This window comes from Panicum virgatum, chromosome 5N (genome assembly GCF_016808335.1).
Source record: "Panicum virgatum strain AP13 chromosome 5N, P.virgatum_v5, whole genome shotgun sequence".
In the NCBI taxonomy this organism is placed as follows: domain Eukaryota; kingdom Viridiplantae; phylum Streptophyta; class Magnoliopsida; order Poales; family Poaceae; genus Panicum; species Panicum virgatum.
Window position 1 is genome coordinate 40,938,966 of NC_053149.1, and position 8,946 is coordinate 40,947,911.

Consider the following 8,946-nt stretch of genomic DNA (forward strand, 5'->3'; position numbering starts at 1 on the left):
GTTTATTTTAGTGTGCTCATCTTCCTTTGTAGATCTTTATTTGCGCGCCTTCATATAAGGTACCACCTCAGAGTAGAAACTTATATTATTAATATTCTATATTATTTTTCGAGAATTATAATAGACAGTAGGTTACATTTATGTTACAACAAAACATTTGATGCTCTAGCAAAAAGGTCGAAGATACCAACCACATAATCTAAGCTAAGCTAAGCCATAGTTGATGCTGTTTTGGGATGGTCTGTTAAGAATGGCTTGGGGTTTTCATGATATAGACATAAATATCCTGCAAAAGTTTAGATCGAAAAATTTAGTGGTTTATATATGTTTGCTTTGATGATTTGACATATCCAGAAACCAAGTTTAAAATATATGGCGATAGAAGTAGTTGGTACTGCATCAACAAATGAGATCTAGTTAGTACTGGATGTTCTTGTTGTGTATAGCTTTTTGTGACTTGAAATCAAAAGTTCATCAGACTAGGTTCAATATTGTGCCACATCTTCTCAATAGAATTCACAAGAAATATTGCTGTTGGCATCAAAAGTTGCAACAGGAAAGTGGCTCGTATTCTAATTTGCATTTAGTCTCTGGTGCTTGGCAGTTAGCATGCGATTCCAAATTAATGTACCTGAAGTGAGCATCATGATGATCCTGCTTTCAAGCCGCTGGGAAAACCATTTTTTACCTTTATTAATGGTAAAATGGAGCTTCATTTCTTCACCGGATCCGAAAGAAGCCAAGCTTCTACACATTTTCCTACCTTTCATATATACTGACCAACGTGTGAACATGGAGAAAAAAACTATCCTTGCTCCTTAATCAAAATGTGAACATGAAGAAAACAAATTGCCCTTCCTCATGTACTATCAAGGTTCAATCTAAGTATGAACGCAAGGAAATTTTACACGAAGGACACTTGGGCAAGCAGTCCTGTTGCCTTGTCAGGTGTGTACGTTTGGTACCAGTCCTTTCATCTAGGTGAATAAGAAAATTCAATAAAAAAAAGGTAGATAAACTTACCAAACTTTAAAAGCCGCAATTCAGGTTTCTCCTAACAGGCTATAGTAGCAGTAGAAATGTAGAATCTTTTTTTTTCTCTCCAACTGCATACGGGGAAAAGGAAGTGATAGATCAATTTTGGGTGCATACATTACAGAACCATAAATTTGAGTTAAGTCAAATTAATTTTGTATCATACTGGAGAAAATATTTGCCAAATAGAATAGTAAAACTGGTCACAAAGTATTTGTAAAATATATGTCATAATGAATCCAATGGCAGGTAAAGGCACGAAGAGAATAAGAAAGAACAACCTGATGACAATAGGAAGCTCTTCTGATCTAGCAGTTCATTGCATGAATATTCTCTCTGTGTGGCTGATCATATGAAAAAAATGAAACTATACCTATTAGTTTGATCTGAATTAATTATATTACAAAAGTTGCAATCATATTGAGAGATTCCAGGTGGTAAACATGTCCCAAAACGATGTACCTGCATAGCAGAAACAAAGTAGTACCAAACTTCAAACTGGACAACGATGGTATTAATCTAACAATGGTATCAAACTAAACAAATTTAGCATAAACAGTGACAAGAATATGAACAATAGATGGTCTGTACATCCGAAAGGGAATGGGTCCAATAGCTATTAAACTCCTATAGAAACAATGTGATGTAGCAACTCTGAATTATATTTCAGTATATTCATCCGGAAAAATACATGTTGTGGTGTGGAAACAAATTAGTCGAAGTTGAAATAGAAAAGGCCACGGGACAAAAAACTACAGGTATCTCTGACCCATCTATCAAATTGGCCTGTCAAGCTGGTGGAAGGGTTGGTCATAAAAATATGCTTAATCAAGCAGGTCACACTTAGGCATCATATGTGAAAGAAGCAATGAAAAATGGTATAAGCAAATATTAGGCATAATTAGTTTGTGAATATATTGTTGCACCCTTCTTTCTTCTGTTTTGAAAATTTCAATGCATCTGCATAAGAAAATGATTTAGCTGGAAAATGTAGTTTTTTTTACCTTAGTACCTGCTTGGATAAGTGAATGCATTCTCTGAAATTCCTGCATGGTGTAGGCAGATACAATGAGGACAAATGTTCAATCAAATTTATCCACTAAAATAAGAAATAGCGAAATGACTCACCATCTTGGAGCTCTTTAACATCCCTTATGTCCTTGATGGAATCCCTAGGTTCATTTTTCCTTTTGCTTTTCCTTCTCAAGGAATGGCTGAATTTATTTCCAGCAATAATTGCTTTGTTGTTGAAAGAGACAATTTTAATCTATGCTCTCTTTCCTTTCTTCATTATATGGACAAGCCCTTCAAAACCTGCACATGTTGTTTCAATTTCAAATCCAAGTCAAAGCAAAGAAAGCTATTTTCAGAATTTAATGATTCGGGTTCAAGTTTGTGGTTATCCTTGATAAGAAATTGAGAACCAGATTCGAGCATCAGCTACAAGGCCCTCTAATGAGTCCATATAAAATTCAGGCAATTAGAAAATAACATACTATATTGATTTCTTCCCCCTGTTACAGAAGTAAGTTGGTGTTTCTAGCCTCACAACCAATAAATCTACAATCTTGTATCAGCAATTATTTTTATGCCCTCAGGTAATAGCATCTGCTTATATATCAATTCTTTATCTTTCAAAGAAACAAGGAAGAAAGTCGACAGTAAGTGCAAATATGGTCCAAGAACTCACATAATTAATAGGATTGAAGAAAAGTAGCTTATAGTACCTCCAATGTCTTGAGCAGCATGGAAGGACACAAATACCTCTAAAGGTGCTTTTGCAGGACCTGTAAAAATAGGAAGACCATATTCTGTAACTTAATCTTTGGAAAAACGCTAAGGAGAAATTGGAAGAAGGCACAATGAGGAGAAACATCAGATCGAGATTGAAATCAAAGAAAGAAGAAAATACAAAACCAATCTGGATGTGAAGAATCTGTTATAAAAAAGAAAAGAACATAGAAGGAGGGTGTGGGGGGGGGGGGAGTAATTGGAAGCCGCATGAGCACAAGCAAAATCGAAAGGACGGAAACTTGATCTGAGCATCCAAAGATATGGGCATGAAACACACGTTGCAGAGCGCCTGAATCAATGTTCGAGCTACATAGGAGCAGCCAATCGAATGGATCCTCATATCATAGAAAGAAGAAGTGAGAGGAAACAAAGGAGAAAGCGACAGTAGTAGTAAGGAAGAGGAAGAACTTACCATAGAAGCCAAGTGAAGCAGGATCCCCCGGCCAAATATGGTCGTCGACCACGTACGGCGTCGAGGCGTCAGCTGCAGAGGGCGACGGTGTGTAGGAGAACATGGCCGATGAGGCGGGCGCAGCCACGACAGAGGGGATGGCGCGGAATTCCTTGTGGCCTGCCCATCACGGCGGCGACAGCACACAGGGAGATTACACCTAGCTTGTGGGCGCGTAAAGGCGAAAACCATCGGTTCACGCGTGGGCACAGCACAGTGGCAAACTCGTCGTGTACCTAGGCGATGGCAGCGGCGGCGAACTCTCCCGCTGCGACGCAGAGGTAGGGTCGCGCCCCGCGGAAGTTGCTGTGCGGTGTGCACGCAGCAGGGCGCGTCGAGAAGGTGCGGGTCCGGGTCGTCGACTGGGCCGGGGCTGGAGCACGAAACCGGGTATCCGGGCGGCGGAGCAGAGGCCACAACCGCGCAGGAGGAGGTGGGCGTGTGGACTGCGCGGCGGCAAGCGACGAGGCGAGGCGCAGCAGAGTGCGCCGAGCAGCTGCGGGTCCAGGTCGTCGACTGGGCCGGGGCTGGAGCACGGAACTGGGCATCCGGGTGACGGAGCAGAGGCCGCAACCGTGCAGGAGGAGGTGGGCGCGCGGACTACGCGACGGCAGGCGGCGAGGCGAGGCGAGGCCGCCGCCGTGAGCCGCGAGGACCACAAGACGAGCTCAGAGAAGAGGGCGGAGCTTGAGACATCAGAGGAACTATCGGGAAGGAGAGGGAGGAAGACGGAAATTTCCCAGAAGATGGGCTTGACCAGCACTGCTGTGTGTGAACGGAAGAAATCTTTTGGCGCAGAGGAGAGGAAGGAAGACGAAAACTTTCTGGAAGATGTGCTTGACCTGCACTGCAGCATGTGAACGGAAGAAATCTTGTGTAGCACAGACGAGCAGGCATCGAGACCATCGGAACGAGATCGCATGGCCAAAAAAATTTGAGCCGACGTGGCCACAGCGAGAGGCTACGGAGTCCCACACGAAATGCCAGATGTCGTACGACCATCTCAGATCAGATGTCAGTGACAAGTGTACAGACCGGATGATACTAGAAAACCTCGCGGCAATGTGGCCAGTGGATGTACCCGTGATATGCTTGATTTTTTTTTCCGCATGCAGTTGTATAGCTATTTTTATAAATGAATTGTAGAAGCACTTTGAATTTCGAGCAACTTTTATATCGAGCACTTTTTTATTTGAAGACGTTTTGGTGTTCCAATTATAGGAAGAATAGCTTTGGTTAATTTGTATGCATTTGGATGAATTTATAGAATGTATTTAGAATTTGTTCTAATTAAAAATGCATAGAAGGGCAAAAATGGAATATTTAGAATGTAGTCATAGTATTTGTTCATATGAACATCATGGCGGTGGCGGGGCCTGTATTACGTTGTGGTATTATATTTGATGTAGACTTTATTTCGTGCATAGAGTAAAAATAATTGTATGTAGACAGATGTAATTTTTAAGGTACTTAGATAAGACGTAATATATATTATTTATTTATTTATTGGTTTACTATACAATTAGTTTCTTGCAGATTTATTCATAAAAGAAAAAGATTAATAGGTATAGAAAAACCTATTCATATGCTAAGCACTCATGTTCTACTAAATAGTGTTAAGTAAAATTTACTTAAGTAATTCGTAAATTTTGCCTACATTTGAACAAATGTTTATAAGATAAGGCACTTGATGATTACTATGTGAATTTATGGACCTTATCAAGTGAATTGTTTTTTTGCATACGCAAACAAATTTAAATGTCTAATTTTTAAAGGTACATTTGAATTGATTGTGGTATATATTTTAGTAATTTAAATTAGTGTGAGTAAAGTGAACTCAAATATATGGCGTATTGCAAGAATCTAATGAATTTAAATAATTGCAACAAAAATAGAAAGGGAGCAAAAACTGTTCGATTTGTCTTTCCACAAATACTCTGAACATTATTTCAATTCCTAACACAATACGCGCGCTGATTTTACATGGAAATTCCAAAGGATTTGTGATTAATTGGCTGCTGTAGTCACAAGAGTCAAAGGAGAAATGGCCCATGTGTTGCTGACGGTCGTGGCCTCTGAGCCTTTGACTGGCCGGTACTGTTTTGTGGACTCGCTCGTGAACCATTCTGTGAACTTGTGTTGCTGCTGTTTTGTGGACCCGCTCATGAACCATTCTGTGAGCTCGCGTTGCTGAGTGTGGTTTAGATGAGGCAAGCCTGAAGGGGGTTCACCTCACCTGCATCCTAGTGGCGTGCTCCCATTGGTCACGTTGACGTGGCCGGCTTATCCTCTGCTATGCCACACGTTCACGGGCTTACGGCCCCTCTGTTCTGTCCGCGTGAGAGAGAAAAGTGAGAGGGAGAGAACGAGGCAGAGGGAGAGAGCAAAGCGGAGGGGGGATGTGCCGGTGGCGCAGGGCAAGGCGGAGGGAGCAGGGGGTAGCGCGATGGCGTCTGGCAGCAGCCTCAGCTCGGGCGAGGTGGAGCTAGCTCTGGCGATGGAGGGCCAGGCTGTGGCGGCTCGTGGCTCCGGCGGGCAGAGGCGAGCGTGGCGGCGCTCGGCCTCGAGCCGAGCTGACGAGGAGAGTAGCGGTGGCGGCGCTTGGCCTGGAGCCGAGCTAAAAAGGAGAGCAGCGGTGGCGAGCTCCTCGGCTTCGGCGCCCATTTCTTCCTCTTCCCCATCATTGCCGAGTAGAGGAGGGCTGTGGCCGGAGCGATTCTAGCTGGAGGGGCAGCGGCCGCTGGCGCCTGGCGGCCATGGTGAGTCCGCGCGGGGCCATGGCGGCGGCGGCAGCCTCGAGGGCGCCTGGACGCGGCCCTGGAGCTTCCTCACAGTAGGATCCGCATGGGGCGCGGCGTCACCTCCCTCCCGGCCGGCGCCTCCCTCCCCGGCCGCGAGCGCCGCGCCGCCCCGACCCTCCTCCGGCCCGCCTCGCCCCTTCCTCTGTGGCGGTGTGGCCTCGAGCTCAGCTTGCGTGGCACGGCGGTGTGGCCTCGAGCTCGGTCCACGCGGCCTCGAGCTCAGCGGGTCCACGGGCGACGGCGATGAGCTCGCGGCGGCGGCGTACTGGCCTCGGCGTCTGGCCTCCCTTTCTCTCCCTCGTCTCCCTCTCCCTCTATCTCTCTCTCCTGCGGCTGTCGGATCCGGCTCCGGGGAGCCGTGACCAGGCGGCCGGAGCTCGGGCCGGCGGTGGGCCCGCGCGGTGCGCGAGGAGCCTCGGGCCTGTGCTGCGAGGAGCCGGCGGGGCGTGGCCTCGGTCAGCTGCGGCGAGGAACGGGCCGCGGGGAGGATGGGCTCGGCCAGCCGCCGGCCGTTGTTCGCCGGATGGACGGGCACGATTTTTTTTGATGACGTGGCCACGCTCTCCTGCCTTCTTTTGGTGCGGAAATCGTAGGTAGAGATAGGATAGTGTTATCCCCCCAGCAGCTGCGATCACAACACTTGCTGAAATCCTATTTGAGATTTGGGACATGGATCTTTTTCCACGGTTTTGACCACTAGATCAACCGTGGTTCTGTGGGCTGTGGCTGTATGCTGCCGGTCCAGCTCGTCCGCCGTAGCCTTTTCTTGCTTTTCTTTTTGGCCCACATGCTGATGCATACTACTGAAAGATATGCCATGCATGCTCTTATTGCTCTGCACTACCGTTATATATGTGGCACAACTCATTTTTTTTTCCTGGACTACGACTGCTACCGGCAGAAGTGTCAATGATCCATGTACTACACCTACTACTGAAGGTCTGAAAACAATTCATTATTTGCTTAAGCAGCTTGATGAGTCACTGCACCCCAGGTTTAGTGGTAACGGCCGCGGTATGCAGGCCGCAAATAAGGGTCGGATCTGGACATCTGGGACTGGTAGCAGCAGCTAGCAGCGGCCACCGAACTGGCCTCTTGTCATAATGTCTCTCTAATGTCATGGCCTCCTCCTCCTCTTCTGATGATGAGTGCTGATGATGAGTAAATGATGCCGTTGTCAGTAAAGGCGAGCTAGCGACAAACGGCTACGGCTACAAGCGCGTCTTTCCTGGCCGTATCCCTCTCTTTTCCTTTCTTCTTTCCCTCGTCGTCGCTTCGCTCGCCGGGTATACGCGCGTCTTTCGTTGCGGTCGCGCTGCCCTCGAGGCTGATCTCTCTGGGAGTCTGGGTGTGCCGCGCCACCGCCACTGAAAGCGAGGAAAAGCTTGGGCAGGCAGGCGAGGCGATCCGGCATGTCATTGTCTGGCAGACTGGCGCAGTAGCTAGAAGGCGATGCTGTTTCAATTGAAAGCAGGCAGCAACCTCCTTTACTATTTTAGATAGCATACCTTTTTTGCTTCTGCGGAATGCCTCGATTGGGGATGCTTCTAATTTCGAGCTACAATCCGATGCCTTTTTTTTTTTGTCTCTGGTGATTTTCTACTGTTCTCTCCTAATTGAAATAATGAATCCTTTGGAAATGTAATGACGCCGGGAGTCGAAGCTATAGCCCGAAAGGAACTGGCGCAAAACAATGGCCATGTTTTCAGAAACAAAAAAAACTTTTTTTTGGATGTAGATTATTGTGCCATCAAATACTCCTTGACTTCAAACAACCTGTCTAAAGATAGGTCGAACGGACTGAACAAATGCCAAACATTTGTATTTTCTTTTTCTTTCTACTCGTAAAATGAAGTCATTTTTGAGTTCAAATATTGCAGGGTGTTTGATTAGAACATACTCCATGCCACCAAATGAAGATTTCAGTAATTACTCACATGGTTTTTCAAGGGTCGAATATGAGAGTGCTTGTCCTTTAGTTGATATGCTATCGCCAACGCCAGACGAGGTATATGATAGGCTAGTATACACAACTGGAGCCCGATTCCCCCCGCTCATCACCAAATTCACACGATGTGTCCCGAACAGACACCTAACTATGTGTATGTGCTGTAAGCACACAAATCATCACCAAATTCTCAAATGAGCTGAGCTAACCATACGATGTGTATACATATATCTATCTATATTTATATCTATTTCTAAAGCTTTAACGGATAACTACATGTATGTGATACTTATATCAAATCTATTCGTTGCAACACACAAATATAATAGTAGCCTAGTAGAGGCATATATAAGCAGTGTATCAATCAAACACGTCCGAGGCCCGGTTCAACTGCTTGGATCTAATCTGTGCAAGCGGCGGTAACTACCTATTACTCCCTCCTTCCCCGTTTATAAGGCATGGTGGAACATGACACGGTCTTCTAAACAACACTTTGACCATTTATTTATCATATATTATATCACTTTTGATTATAAACTTATAATCATTGTAAAATATATTTGATTATGAATCCAATCATATGAAATTTGCATTATAAAAATAAAAATTTAATAGTCAAATTATTGGTCAAAGATGACAAGGTTTGAATCTTGATATACGTGTATGCCTTATAAACAGGGAAGGAGGGAGTATTTTGTTCTGAGAAGGGCTGCCTCCTAGGCTGGATTTCGGTCTGAACACGGCCCATAAAGATGGGCCGCCCAACTGGATCCCAGCACGATTTTTATATTTTTATATTTTTTATTTTCGTTTTTACAAAAATATATTTTCATTTTCGAAATTTACAGGAATATAGGCCGGGACCTAGTTGCCCCGCTGCGGGGTGGCAGGGGCTTTTCTGCAAAAATTTTCGCAAA

General features: G+C 45.1%; 1 long non-coding RNA gene across 10 annotated transcripts; it reads right to left on the reverse strand.

Annotated features, from left to right (window-relative positions):
- Nucleotides 1–67: 67 nt before the first annotated feature.
- Nucleotides 68–4,260, reverse strand: LOC120673246. 10 transcript variants are annotated; one of them, XR_005674598.1, is made up of 5 exons: nucleotides 3,242–4,064; nucleotides 2,726–2,822; nucleotides 2,164–2,349; nucleotides 1,317–2,081; nucleotides 799–1,106 (listed from the first exon to the last, which is right to left on the reverse strand). It is a non-coding gene; the product is annotated as an uncharacterized LOC120673246 (long non-coding RNA). The 10 variants fall into 10 exon arrangements; XR_005674594.1 differs by having other exon boundaries at nucleotides 2,763–2,822; nucleotides 3,242–4,063; XR_005674593.1 differs by adding an exon at nucleotides 74–286 and having other exon boundaries at nucleotides 1,024–1,106; nucleotides 2,164–4,260.
- Between the last annotated feature and the right edge of the window lie 4,686 nt (nucleotides 4,261–8,946).